Source organism: Neofelis nebulosa, chromosome 15 (genome assembly GCF_028018385.1).
Source record: "Neofelis nebulosa isolate mNeoNeb1 chromosome 15, mNeoNeb1.pri, whole genome shotgun sequence".
Classification (NCBI taxonomy): Eukaryota; Metazoa; Chordata; class Mammalia; order Carnivora; family Felidae; genus Neofelis; species Neofelis nebulosa.
This window is the reverse complement of record NC_080796.1, coordinates 34,071,506-34,087,263: the sequence shown is the minus strand read 5'-3', so window position 1 is coordinate 34,087,263 and position 15,758 is coordinate 34,071,506. Positions and strand designations below refer to the sequence as shown.

General features: G+C 35.8%; 1 protein-coding gene across 9 annotated transcripts in view; it reads right to left on the bottom strand.

Moving 5' to 3' along the window:
* ACBD6 (acyl-CoA binding domain containing 6) overlaps positions 1 to 15,758 on the bottom strand; it is a 218,921-nt gene that overhangs the window by 129,997 nt on the left and 73,166 nt on the right. The window lies entirely within an intron of this gene.

The window sequence follows — 15,758 nt, the reverse complement described above, 5'->3', positions numbered from 1 at the left end:
TGGATCTTTAAAAAGGCTTATACGAGTACACAGGGGAAACAGGCTGCTTTAAGCTGGAGAAAAAAAGGTAGATTTCCAGGAAGAAAAGGAACATATGGTCTCTCGAAAATGTCCATTTTACAGGGGCGCCTGGGTGGTGCAGTCGGTTAAGCGTCCGACTTCAGCCAGGTCACGATCTCGCGGTCCGTGAGTTCGAGCCCCGCGTCAGGCTCTGGGCTGATGGCTCGGAGCCTGGAGCCTGTTTCCGATTCTGTGTCTCCCTCTCTCTCTGCCCCTCCCCCGTTCATGCTCTGTCTCTCTCTGTCCCAAAAATAAATTTAAAAAAACGTTGGAAAAAAAAAAATGTCCATTTTACAGAAGAGAAAACGCTTTTCCAGATCACTTTTTCTGAAAGAAAATAGGTAAGTCTGAGGCCAAAACCCCAGAAAGGAGAAGTATGATTTTTAAAATTAAGGCTGCATATAATACCACTTCAGCTATATTTATCACACACAAAAAAACCACTGTTTCTATGAAAAAGCATATTAAGAATTCTGACTTGGGAATAAGAGGGACCTGTTTTCCTCCAATCCAGTAAGACAGAGCACTCTAATTCAAGAGACAGCAACTTTATGAGAGAAAGGACTGTATCATTTGAAGTCATAACAAAAAATACACTATTCCCTAGTTGTTTTGAACTTGGAAATAATGGAAAGTTAGTGGTGAGGAACAGAAAGGAAAGTAAGGAAGATCCCTGGGATGTAAGTTACCCATACCCAGTAACGCATAAGGGTTATTCACAGATGAGAGGATTTTCTGAATCTATGAGGTCTCTCTTCCTGAATCCCAAATGTGTATATATACTTAGGCCATAAGCAGTAAAAGAGTAAATATAGTACAAACTTATTTAAAATGTTATTTTACTCATTTTACATTTTCAATATTTCCTATATGTAGCACTTACATAAATTATTTTGTTTTGATATGTGAATGTTTTGGAGGGCAGGAACATTTTTTTTTATCTGAATACCAGTTTGTCATCTGTTATCACCACAAAGTATGTCGGGCACATAAAGGACTTAAAAAATACTTATGGGTAGAATACACAATGCAAATTAAATATGAAAAAGAAATTTAGTAAAATCACCACAAATGTATTACAAAGTTAAGTGACTAAGATAAAAAAGAAAATTGACACTCTTGGGCTTAGTTGCTAATACAGTTCTCCCTGCTCCAAGTTTTGACTCTCTTCCGTGCCAGCAACCAAGCTGTCTTTATACAATGTCACCACCTAGTGTCCCAAATGAAGAAACATCTGGAGCAACATCTTTCCACATCTCTTTTCTTGTCAGCAAGATTACGTACAGTTTACAAATCAAATTCTCTTTTCCCCTCTACATTTCCCTGTTAATAAAGTATTCCATGGGCAATCTTTTCCTCTATAAACACACTTACTTTAAATAAAACGTGCAAATGAACTCAGCCATTACCAAATACAGTAGAGCCTAAATAAATGTTAGTTCTCTTCCACATCTTCTCACTTTATCTTCCTTTCTCTCATAATTCTTGGCCAGCTATCTTCCTCTCTTTGCTGAATATGAGTGATAACATGACCGTATCCATTCTCTATGGATAAGCATGAGTTATGGCCAAGATGCTACCCTCAAGGATATCCCAATATCCCTAGCAAAAGACAGAATGTCTCTCTCTACTCCAAATTTTTGGAAATTGACAGAATACACAATTGTGTATCTGAAGGGAAGAAAAGTCACTGGTTTTCTCTGAAATTCTTTTGAAATATGAGAACACACCCTTATGGAAAGAGGAATGGCGTTTAAGTATGGTTGTCTTTCATCAATCATAGGAAGAACAGATCTTTGCACACTCATACAAATATTATCTGTACCACTTTCTACAAAGATTGCATTTTCCTACCAAAAGAATATTTCAGGGGTGCCTGAGTGGCTCAGTCAGTTAAGTGTCCGACTCTTGATTTCGGCTCAGGTCATGATCTCACAGCTTGTGAGATTGAGCCTCCCAATGGGTTCTGCACTGACAGCATGGAGCCTGCTTGGGATTCCCTCCCTCCCTCCCTTCTTTTCTCTCTCTCTCTCTCTCTCTCTCTCTCTCTCTCTGCCCCTCCCCCACTCTCGCACATGTTCTCTCTCAAAAATAAACAAACAAAGAATATTTCAAACAGGTCTCATAACAGGCCACTTAAAGTCCATTAGCTACTATTTCACCTATTCTATAGAATTAAAAAAACACATTTATGGGACTAGCTCAGATATCTATTTCCTAGATACAGTCAATAAATATTCAATTCAATTTATATATTAAGCAACTCACAATCAGATAAAAAATAGAATGCCAGTAAATAGGCAATGAAAAATTATTTAATGAAGGAAAACACAGAGTAAGCCAGTACCCACACAAATATAAATAAACAAATGTCACTAATCCTCAAACTAAGGAATGTGGACCTGCATGCTCTGTGGAGGCACACAAAGACCTTTACAGGGATATGCAGGTAATTGGGACGCTGGGGTGGCTCAGCTGGTTGAGTGTCCAACTCTTGATTTTGGCTCAGATCATGATCCCAGGATCATGGGACCAAGCCCCATGTTGGGCTCTGAGCTGAGCATGGAGCCTGCTTGAGATTCTCTCTCTCTACCCCCCACCCCCCGTCCCTCTACCCTTCACACTCTCTCACTAAAATAAAATAAAAAAATTTAAACAATAAAATAAATAAAGGGATATGCAGGTATGAAAATTTTAAGCTAAAAAAGAAAAGAAAAATTTTAAGTGAATCAATTTACAGCTCAAACTTGGAAATAAATGCATTTTTTTTTTTCCTTAACTGATCTACCTGAAGAGACTACTGTGGTAAATATTTTATCACCATTCTCCTTCTCAAAATTCCCTCTGCTCTGATCACACCCCTCCTAGTTTATATAAGAAAGGCATATACCTCTCTCCTTAGTATGGTATACTTGTAAGAAGTATAACCATAAGACTTAGCAATGACTATTAATCAAGCCTGTTACTCTTTTGCTTAGAAATACTCTGTTTAACTAATATGCTGGAAAAGGTTTGGGGGAAAAATCAGACATAGGTTGTATTAGCCCAAGATAGAAAACCTTCCTTGGTACTAAATAAAGGGACAATTCTGGTGAAAAATTGGCGTTGGGAAACATTCTATAGCTAAGGTTAGAGAATGGAAGGGCTGAAATAAACAAAGCTAAAAACAGACTTGATGCTGATCTCTGTCTCATTTTAACAAAAAGTAATCTTTTGTATTAAACTATTTTTAAAAGCTTCACCCACCTCATTAAGACCTATTTTCGATTAAAGTTTACTTATGTTTAATAATTTTTTAATAATATTTATGATGTATGTTGATCAGCTGTATAGGAGTAATTACAGTGATGGGGCACCTGGGTGGCTCAGTCGGTTAAGCATCTGACTTCAGCTCAGGTCATGATCTCACAGCTTGTGAGTTCGAGCCCCATGTTGGGCTCTCTGCTGTCAGCACAGAGGCCCCTTTGAATCCTCTGTCCCCTCTCTCTCTGCCTCTCTCCTGCTCTCATGCACATGCTCTCTCTCTCAAAAATAAAACAAAACATTAAAAACAAAAAAAGGAATTAAAGTGATAACTCAAATGGGAAAAGATTTAATGCATAGTTTTGGGTCAAAGAAAATTACATTTTAAAAAAGTCCAACTTATATACATATTTTTGTTACAGAGAATTATGATAGTGCAATAAGATTACATAAAAATGTATTACTTTAAAATACAACTGTGTGGGAGAAGTAGAATTAAAGGAGAAAAAGGAATGACATAAAATTTCTGTTAAAGACCCTATTCACGTATTTTTAAATCAAGATCAGAATTTTAATTAAACTTTTTATTTTGAGACAACTGAAGATTCACATGCAATATAAGAAATAATACAGAGAGATCTTGCGTACCATTTCCCAGCTCCTCTCAATGGTAGTACGCTCATGTACTTTAAAAAACGGATTATAGGGGCACCTGGGTGGCTCAGTCAGTTGAGTATCAACTCTTCATTTCAGCTCGGGTCATGATCTTGCAGTTGTGAGACATAGTCCTGGGACAGGCTCCACAATGGGTGGTGCAGCCTGCTTAGGATTCTCTCTTTCCCTCTCCCTCTGCCCCTCCACCACTCTTGCTCTCTCTCAAAAAAACAAAGCAAAACTTTTTAAAAATGGATTATCATTATAGTATTTAGATTCACCTAAAAGAGTGATCTATTTACTTTAAATTTTCATTATTTGCACAGGGTGCTTGCATGGTTCAGTTGGTTAAGTGTCTGATTCTTGGTTTCAGCTCAGGTCATGATCTTATGGTTGTGAGATAGAGCTCTGTGTCAGGTTCTGCACTGAGTGTGGAGCCTGCTTAAGAGTCTCTCTCCCTTCCCCTTGCCCCTCCCCCACTCACAAGCTTGCACTCTCTTTCAAAATAAAATCTCTTCTTATAAAATCCATAATTTACAAAACACCAGAAATTGTGCCCTTTGTAATACACTTAAACTTTTAAATAAGAATTTTAGATGTTATCATAAAATTCTAAAGGAGAACATAGTCTTCCAAAATTCTCTTAGGGACTACAATAGCAAAAAGTTGTTTTGAGTGTCAAATTAGCCCAATATTCTATAAAGTAGAGGCCTGAAATAAGGAGTGGGCTAATCCACTAAGGATGATCAAATAAAGCACTACAGAAGAGTTGACGTTACATCCTATCTCTCTGGAAGATGAACTGACCAGCCAGCCAGCTGGGTTACTGAAGAACAGAAAGAATATTCCAAAGAACAGAAAGAAAAGGAAAAGCATCAACAACAAAAAGCGCTCAAGAGTGTTGAGAGATAAATTAGATACCAGATATAGACCCAAAGAGCTACTGGAGTCAGACCTTAGCATGTCTAAAACAAACAAACCAACCTGAAAAAGCAACTATCCTCAGTAGGAGGTAAGGTTAGCAATAAACCATAGGAGGGGAAAAGTGAAGCCAATTTTGAACTCGGACCAAAAGAAACAATTAATTTGAGGGGGAAAAAAATCCTGAGTTATTTCTCTGCTGGGAGACAGTTTGTTCAAGAGGCTTCATTAGAACCTTGGTTAAAGTAACTCTTAAAATGGTTCACCTATTTACATATTCACAAATGGTCACCTATTAATCTGTCTGTCTGGGTTCCTGAATACTTAAAGGGTACCCAGGGTACCTAAACACTTGGATTACTACAAAGACACAGCCTTTGGTAAATAAATAAGCCTTTTTTAGTTTATACCTCAGTTTCAGATTAATTTTATTATACTACTCTGTCTCTGAGAGTCTGCTCACCTACGTGTCTTTTTTTTAGATCTTTGAGATTGAAGAATGGACATAAATTCACTAAAAACACACTGTGAAGTTCCTTAGGAGCCAGTCTTTCTAGGATGAAAGCCTGCTCCCTGTCTTACAAAATTTAGTAGTGCTGTTGCTGAATACTACCTTCTTTGTAGGAATTTAAGTTCTTAATTCACTTGACAAGTATATGGCCAGAAGTTGTCAATCTGAAAGGTAAAGACTTGCTATTCTGTCCAAATATAACTTTAGGAAATAATTATGTCATCTTACTGATCTCACTGACTAAATTATCAACATTCTATCATTGTAGGCTAAATACAAAGCCCAAAGTCTAATGCTAATTCTTTTTTATATAACCTTTGTATTTTATATGTAAATGTACAACCTTTATTTCATATATATCTAAATATAACCTTTGATATGACTAAACTATCAATACTTTAGAAACGGAGATAAAATATCTACATAGAAATTAAGATACTCTGTATTCTTAAAAAAAGAATGTTTTAATTTACAAATATAAAAAAATTAATACAAGCATATCTTAACTTTGTTTATAGTTGCTTCTCTCTTGAAAGAAAAAATCTGTTCTTACTCAAAGGTTTTTAGCAAAGCTGGTGAAAGACTTATCTGGGAGAAGCAAATTGGTAAAGTCAGCTCCTATCTCAAGAATTAAATAGTAGTCAGAGCTGTCCTATTTAGCACATCAAAAATCCCACTTTTAATTAATATCTAATTAAAATTTTGGATGTTAATTTCATCGTAAAACACTGTTTTCTAGTATCAATCTTACAAAGACCATAAATGAGAGTCTATACTATGGTCCTCCAGATAAAATCTTGTAAATAGTACATCCTCTCTGAAATACCTTGGTCATATGCCCTAGAGGCGGCAAACAATGCTGGGGCAGTAACTAAGCTCAAGAAACCTAGCATTCAGATCAAGACACTTACAAAAGTGGGGTTTTTGTTGTTTGCAGTGCTGTTCTTAAAATAATTTCTGAAATCCTAGATGGCAAAAAGACATCGAGAAACTCTTTGTTAAAGTTGCCATGTTTCATTGATTCTAAAACACAAATAATGGGGTGCCTGGGTGGCTTGGTCATTTGAGCATCCAACTCTTGGTTTCAGCTCAGGTCATGATCTTGGGGTTGTGGGATCAAGCCCCACATTGGGTTCCATGCTGGGCATGGAGCCTGCCTGGGATTTTTTCCCTCCCTCCCTCTGCCCCTCTCCCCTGCTTGCAAGATCTCTCAAAAAAAAACAAAAACAAAAAGCACAAATTTTTTCATATTTTAACATTTCTGATGAATCTTATAATCTGTAGACTCTTACAATTAATTAGTGGCATTTTTTCTTAATGGTATTTAAACCAGTGGTGTTTTAGAGTCAATAAAATAGGTAGGTTCAAAATACACAGTGCCAAAAGGACAGGTGAATGATGAAAGAACTTATAGATAATGAATCACAATCCTCCCACTCAGACTGGTACTATATCTGCAATTACTTTCACACAGTTATAGTACATAACCAGTTAGTTTTCTCCCTTCATGTTATGTGGTAACGACAATATCTTCTTCACCAAATAATAAATATTTTCGACAGGGTTATATTATAGCGTACTTATTGGTAGGTCTAGAAAATTCTTAAAAAGCCTTAAATAAAAAGTTCTATCTGTTATCTTATTTAAGTTGTTAATACGCTGTTAATGTATTTTTCTCACATTTTTTCAAGGAAGCAATGACAAAGGAAAGATCAATGTCCCAGGTACTTCTTGAAGATAACCTCTTATTCTGGAGAAGTTACCTAGCCATGATTTATAGACACTAGTTACTAAAAATGCATTTCTACCTCTTAAAACCTACTTAACTCTAAAATAGTTGATTAAGATTTCTGATACTTCAAATGTCCATATGAAAAAGTTTATTTTAGTTCTGATCAAATCCTGGAAAACCAGTGGCCACATCAGAAACATCTATAGAATCCTTGGCTAACGGGCTCTACAGAGCTGAGTTACATTCTCAAACATTAAGGTAAGTCTAAAATCAATAACGTCAATGAATCCAAAAGAAACATCATCAGTATAATGATGATATAATTTTACTGGTAAAGCACATCTTAAAAAACAAACGGAAAAGGGCTTTAAAAGTTTAAATTGAAGATATTCACTCTGTTCGTATAATAACAACTATCAAAATTAATTTCACTAATTGCAGAACACAAGGATTCCTCAACCATCTCAGAGGCAGTATAGTGTAGCAACAGCAGAGTACAAACCACGTGACCTTGGTCAAGTAACCTAACTTTTCTGAGTCTAAGTTTCTTCATCTGTAAAATAGGGATTTCAATACCTACAGCTTAAAGGATCATTCTGAAGATTAACTGAAATAATATATATAACACATGTAGTATAGTAACTAGCACATAATTAGTGGTCCATAAATGTTAGCTGATATTATTAAGATTTTAACACATGTTGTACACTGGGGTCATTTCTCATATACCTTTATATAACACTATCAATCAATTCATCTAACAAATGTTAATTAGACCTCCAAGGAAATAAAAATACGCCAATGTAGGTGGGGTAGAGTCAGTATGGGGGTGGGGCGGGGGAGAAACTGGCATAAGATGAGATGATGAAGGGCCCTGTAAGAAATGTTAAAGAATATTAGACTTTATCCTAAGCGCTATAAGAAACCATTAAAAGGGCTTCAAGTAGGAGAGTGACACAATGATATGAGTTATAAATCTGGGGAGGAGGCAGGAAAGGAAAAAGGAATCTAGTTCTCAAACCATTCTGCAGTGTTCTGGCCAAGAGACGATGACTGTTTAGTGACAGTATTGCAAAAGGCAGGATGGTGGCGATAATGAAAACTAGGTGGATCTGAATTATTTTGGAACAGGAGGAAACAGAATTTTTGATACAGTAAGGGATAAAGGAGACAGTAGACCAGTGTGACATAAGAGACCTAGAAATGACATATTTTACATAAAATACTGGTAAAATACTTACCTAATACATATATAAAATTTTATATTGGGTAAAATTTATAAATAAAATCATGTAATATAACAATGTCCTTTTCACACAGAATTCCAACTTTAATAAACACCAATCATTTATTACTGTATACAATGCAATCAGCAAAGTTCTTATAAATCAAAAGGCAATGTAATGAACCAAAATTGCTTGCTTTCAGTATTGACAGAATAGGTGACAATAATTAAATGATAATTAAGAAGATGACTATTTCACAATGCTAACATCTCTGCTAACATTTTAAAATATCTTTATGTCTCTAAAGCATTTAAATAGCAGAAAACATTTATTTATATTATGTGTAACACATATACCACTTTTTATTATAATGGATACAATAAACCCATAACTCATATGCATCTTTATAGTGCATACACACACTAAACTTTGTAAACAAGTCTAAGTGTCTAGCATTTCACAAGTACTATATAAGGATATGGATGAGATTAGAGGAGCAGAGAGAAAAGAGACAACAAAGTGAGGAAAAGGAAGAGGGGGAAGAATAAAGAAAAAAGAAAAGGAGAGAGGAGAAGATGATGGTTTTAGTTGAGGAATGACCTCTTGTTCAGAAAGGGCTGTTGATCTACAAACAGGTGGATCTGCCTAGATGCTTGGTTGGCATCAGGACACTGAGTACACAGGAGCTAAATTAAGCACGTAAGAAAAGGGTGAATATGAGAGCCAGGAGACTCTTACAACAGTTACTGTTTATGGCAAGACCTGCTTGTCTCAAGGGACCCATTTTCACATAATCTATAATTATCTCTTCGCTTTAATCGCCTTGTCATTCCTAAGGCTCTCCTGGGCACTGGAAGAGGAAAAGCTCATTAACTAAACCTTTTCTCCTCTCTCCAGCCACCCATGGCTTTTAATTGCTTGGTGTGTTATTATCTAGGAGTGCAACTGGGATCATTTTCATAAGAAAGGAGGGTAGAGAGGAGGAAGGGAGCCATGAGTCCCTGAGGTATGCACCACAGAAAAACCTTTGCTTTCTCAATTATTTATGCCAGCTGAGGTTTTACAGGCTGAATAAATCCATAACTCAAGTTCATTCTGAGCAGTCAGATTCTCAAGGGGGAGTTGCCCACTTGCCTATACACACTTGTGTAGTCCTCAAAGAATAACCAGAATGTAACAAGACATATGTCATCCAATTTATCACCTATCACCAAAGTGTTAACACAATGTTGATCATGGGCAACACAGTGAAACAGGGAAGGTTTTCACTACTACCAGCCAAACAGATGTAAGGAAGCAGGATAATCTTTTTGGTGCTAAGGACAGTGGTGGCAATGGGACAGTAGTATCCCAGAAAGACTTAGCCAACTGAAAGCAAAAAAATCCAAATATTCAAATTTTAAAGTACAAATATGTATAACACATTCTCTTAAAGCTTTGGAGTCTTACATAGATTTGTTCAAACAGATTGCTATCTAACAATGTGAAGCTGAATACATAACTGAATGGAGTTTTATACCATCTGATTTTATAAATCACCTAAAAATAAAACAATATATGTTGTAGCTTTTTCTCCAATCACACCTCTTTCAGGAAAATTTTAGAGTACAATTTATGTGTAAGTGATAGGCCTCTATACGACTATCATTCCAGTTCATATTTTCATCACAAATACAAAATTAAAGTATAATCACTTTTATTGTGAATTATATTTATATTATTCCACTTTATATTCAGAACTAAAGAGCAGCAAATAAAAAGATAATTCTTAAATATTTTCAAAATCCATTACTGTTTAAAATTTTTAACTTTCTAAGTCAATGATGAAAGCATCTCTTTAAAATTCTACAGGCTTTTGTGTCTGACCACAGCAGTGACCTCTGGTATTTTCTGCCAAAACAGTTCATTTGTCTCACAGAACAACTAATCAATTCCAGAGCCCATCAATCATTTTGGTTGTATACTGGTCTGGTCTTGCTTAGAGAAGGTCCAGATGGCTGCCTGTCTAAGTGGGATTAATAAAATTCTGATAGATTACATAGCATCAAAGTACAAAATATAACAAGGAGGACCAAATCTTATTGCAGGGTAGAATGGACACTGTACATGCTTCATTTATTGTATTTTTAACTCTTGCCCTAATTTCTCAGTTTATGTGCCATCTTCTAGATAAAACCTTCTAAGTATACAAGTCACCAAAAGTGGTTTCTTATTGAGTCAGTATATGTAGTGCAGAAGCATTTGACTCTTTGCAAAGCCCTATGCTTATTAATCAGAGCTTTTTATGCCCATCTGCAGTATAAATGAAACACAACTGATCTCAAGTCTAGAGCAACTGTCTTTGAGTTAAAAGATTTGTTACTCTCCTGTTTCTATAGTTCTAATACAGATTCTAATAACACTGGCTCTTTCTTCCTTGTTTTCCATTTTCTCTTGCAAAAGCAAACAACCTGTACCTAATTCTATAACCAGGCTGACATGTGATTTTTAGCTCATAACCTGAGCCCTGTGCTGTCGGTTCCTGTTGTGGGGGTTGTGCTGAGTATAACAATGTTAATAAAAGTTAAAAGTTACATAGTAACTCATTTTGTGCCAGGTACTATTCTAGGATGCCTATGTATACATATTCAAATAATTCACATAAGTGTCATATGAGAAAGGTAATACAGTTACCCCTATTTTGTAGATAAAGTAACTTGTCCAAGGTCACAGAACTACTGAGGGAATCAACATTTGAATGCTGGCAGTCTGGCTTCATAATTTTTGGTATTTAATTAGCCTCACACTGTATCTCCTCCATTATACTACAGAACAATTAACCAGCTTCATAATGAAAAATTGGTGTCAGGGCTCTAGAATATTAACACAGAGATCTGTATCTATGACATGATATTGTCACTTTCTGTGACAGAGTGGAAATAAGGGTCAGAACCACAACAGGCAAGGAGCAAGCTCAGAATTGGCCCCAGTGGCCCTTGGCTCAAGAACATTTACAATAAAATGAAAATGGGCCTTTAACTTATCACCTACAATACACATTAGTCAGGAAAACTGCCACAAAAATGGAGCCCAAGCCTTAATACATGAGTTTATTAGATACTGATTTTCCTGATCTTTAAAAACGGGGGAAAAAATTAGAGGTTTATATATTAAAGTATCTAAAACAGATCTTCAAAATACTTTTTTAGTGGTTTTTAAAAAAATGGTTCTACAGAAGAAAACTTTTCCTTTCACCTAAGTTTGCCATTTGACATTTCTAAAACTCTAAAACCTGTCACTTTCACTTCAGTTGAGCGTGATTCTGCCAAGAAACTGCAATTAGCAATTAGTTAAAGCACAACTTCCCGTTGGAAAAATAAAATACCAGATATATGTCACCTAAGCACAAGCAAAATTTGATTACACAAACTCCAACAAACAGCCTGTTTTCATTGCTGCAACTGCATTTTTATACTTTAGAAACAACAGGGACCACCTCTACTCCATTACTGAAATAATCAACATTTCAGTTTAGAATGATTTTTATCATGATCTAGTTTGTTATAGTGGAATTCTGTTCAACTGTAAAATGACTTCTCGATTACAAGAAAATGACTAAGTGTTGTGATTCCGTTAGTAGTGACAAAATTAACATCTGAAACAGTTAAAAGGCTTTCAGTGGTTCACATTCATGTTTCCTACTGTTTCATATCTTAATCATATGTTCCAAAATACACACCAAGAGAATGAAAATTTAGATGACTTAAAAAAATAAGGCCAAGACTAATCAGTTTTGTCCCTAGCAGAGGTTCATATTTCACCGGATTAAGGAGTAGTATTTATTGGGGCGCCTGGGTGGCGCAGTCGGTTAAGCGTCCGACTTCAGCCAGGTCACGATCTCGCGGTCCGTGAGTTCGAGCCCCGCGTCAGGCTCTGGGCTGATGGCTCAGAGCCTGGAGCCTGTTTCCGATTCTGTGTCTCCCTCTCTCTCTGCCCCTCCCCCGTTCATGCTATGTCTCTCTCTGTCCCAAAAATAAATAAAAAACGTTGAAAAAAAAAAAATTTAAAAAAAAAAAAAAAAAAAAAAAAAAAAAGGAGTAGTATTTATTAAACATACTATAGATGGCAAAAATACTAAGAACATACTATTCAAAAGTGAAGGTGGGAAGCACAAATATCCACAATGTTTGTCTGACAGATTCATAATAAATGTGTGAGGAGATGAATTCAAATCTGTACTTTATGAAAATAAGCTGTGTTATTTTGTTATTGTTTCTCATGGTCAAAATTCTAAATATTTGATTTAAATCCAAGAGTGACTTCTTTAGGAACTGGGTGGAGGATAAGCAGGTAGGTTAACTCTTCCAGGATAGTTTAATTCTGTCTTAGAAATACACCAATTATCCAGATATTTACTTTCACTTCCAGTGGAGTAATGTTTAACTGTAATCAGCCATGTCACTGGACATTCCAAAAAAAACTGTACTCAGAATGTTTTTTGGAAAAGTACTAGGCTTTGGGAGCCCTTAAGGAAATTGGCACACAAAATAAAGATCACTATTGTTTATAGACAACTGATATTGTTAGAAAGTTAAGTATAATGATTTTTTTTAAAAAAGTCAAGACATAATCTTAATTTAATCTAACTAGGAAAGGAAATAGCTTACACATTTTTAAAAACTGCCTAGGAAAATAAGTGAGTATGGGTATTATCACAAGAAAACCAAACCAGCACTCTTTGCTTTATGATATGAACACTAGGTTAACTCTATGTGAGCAACAATCACTGAATTATCAGCTCCCTGAAGGAAGAGCAATGGATACCTCCTGAGTTCTGGGTACTTTTACTAGATAACCTACTAAGTTTTGGGAACTTCCTCAGACACTCAAAACACAGAAATGGATAAAATATGATCCTTGGCCTCCAAAAACTAAAAATTCAACAGAAAGGATACAAGGTTTTATTATTATTACTTTTTAATGTTTATTTATTTTTGAGAGAGAGATACAGAGCGTGAGCAGGGGAGGGGCAGAGAGAGAGAGAGGGAGACACAGAATCTGAAGCAGGCTCCAGGCTCTGAGCCACCAGCACAGAGCCTGATGCGGGGCCTGAATTCATGAACCACAAGATCATGACCTGAGCCGAAGTCTGACACTTCATCAACTGAGCCATCCAGGCACTCCAGGATATAGGCTTTTTAAAACTTCTATTTAATGTGTTATAACGTGATAAATGCTATAACAAGTGTGAATAAAGGACTTACAGGAAAACAGAAGGAATGACTAACTTCTCCTCTTAATGTATAGAAAAATGACTCTAAAGGTTTTACTGATTTGATTTAAACACTTAATAAATTTTGATTGGTAGGGTTAAAGTTCTAAGATGCCAATTTTAGAAGACTCTAAAGACAGAATATACAAATTAAGTAAACCACTATATAAGGGCTGAGGGGAAGCGGGGGTTTAACTCTGAAAAAGTTTTTAAACTATGCTTCCTCAAAACTGTATGAGCTCCTCAGAGTTCTCAGGGTCCCAAAAAGGGATCAGAGTGGCAAATGTATTCCAAATCAGCCTTAAAAAGTATCTTTTTCCCCTCCATTTCTCATCAGCCTTCCCCTATCCCACCCCAAATAAACATTTAATCTATAACCATGATATGCTTACTCTGCAAACAGATTCAAGATAGGACCTTTAGTACCAAATGACTGGTCAGGAATGGGAAACTATGAGCTCTAAAGTTTTTGATTCATAGTGGAAGCAATAACTTTCCTCCTAGAATGCTTCCCCAGAGTCCTATCATTACATCTTCATGTGGGAGATAATGTCAGCAAACTCTTCTGCAAGAGTGCAGCATACATATTTGGTACAATTTACTCTTTATTCAATAAAGATAGATATTTCCCTTCAAGAAATTTAGGTGAACCCAATTTTCCACTTAAAAATTACTGCTCATTCGGGGCACCTGGGTGGCTCAGTCAGTTAAGCGTCCGACTTCGGCTCAGGTCATGATCTCGCGGTTTGTGAGTTTGAGCCCTGCTTCAGGATCTGTGCTGACAGCTCAGATCCTGAGCCTGCTTCAGATTCTGTGTGTGTGTCTCTCTCTGCCCCTCCCCTGCTCACGCTCTGTCTCTCTCTGTCTCAAAAATAAATAAAACATTTTTTAAAAATTTTAAAAAATTACTGCTCATTCATTTCATGTGAATAAGAAAAATAAAGTTCAGATAACTCAAAAAGTGTAACAGCATTAGAGATTCTTATTTAAATTTGTTTGTAAGGTAAAAATCTTAGTAGAATGTACCACATGACTTTAAAGCAGGACAAAATCCCTTTCCTGATTTTCACATGGTACTGAAAGAAAAAGATTAATCAAGACATTTTATACATAAAATTTAAGATCCTAGTTAAATAATGAGATGATCACGAAGAATTTCTTTAACTGTAGTTAAAAAACCCTACATAACATAAAATTTACCTTCTTAACCATTTTTAAGTATACAGTTCAATAGTGTTAAGTATTATTCACACTGTTGTACAACCGGTCCCCAGAACTTTTTCATCTTGGAAAACTGAAGCTCCTTACCCATTAAATAACAACTCCCCATTTCCTACTGCCTCCAGCCCCTGACAACCACCATTCTACTTTTTGTTTCTACGAATCTGACTACTCTTGATCCTTCCATATAGAGGAACCATATTGTATTTATCTTTTTGTGAATGGCTTATTTCACTTAGCATAATGTCCTCAAGCTTCATCCATGTTCTATAGTATGTGTCAGAATTTCCTGCCTTTTTGAGGCTGAATAATATTCTATTATATGTATAGACCACATTTTGTTTATCCATTCAACTGCCCATGGGCATCCAGGTAGTTCCCACCTCTTGGCTGCTATGAATAGTGCTGCTGTCAACGTGGGTGTGTAAACATGGGTCTTCTGAGATCCTGTTTTCAATTCTTTTAGATATAAAATCAAAAGTAGAATTGTTGGATCATATAGTAATTCTGTTTAACTTTCTGAGGACTCTCCACAATATTCTCCTTGGTGTACCGTTTTATACTCAAGAAGATTTCTAATCTTTAAAAGAAATGGTAATTTAACAATGACAACAAAAAATTTAAAACCTTTGTTTTCTAAAAAAGAACATAAATGTTTTTTAGAAATTGTACAAGCTTTATGAGACTGAATCACTACCTCCCTTTACATACTTGAGTTCAGATTACAGCCAAACTAAGAAAAAAGAAAAGAAAGGATAATGGCATTTTTATCAGTATTGTAAATAAACATGAACACAAATACACATACACACGAAGAAATGATGATATTTTGAGGAAAACAACATCAACAACAAAAATCCACAGCTTTAGACTGTGTGAGACACAAAACCTTGCCCTACCAACTACTTACAACCTGGAAAAGGTTACTATCTGGCAATG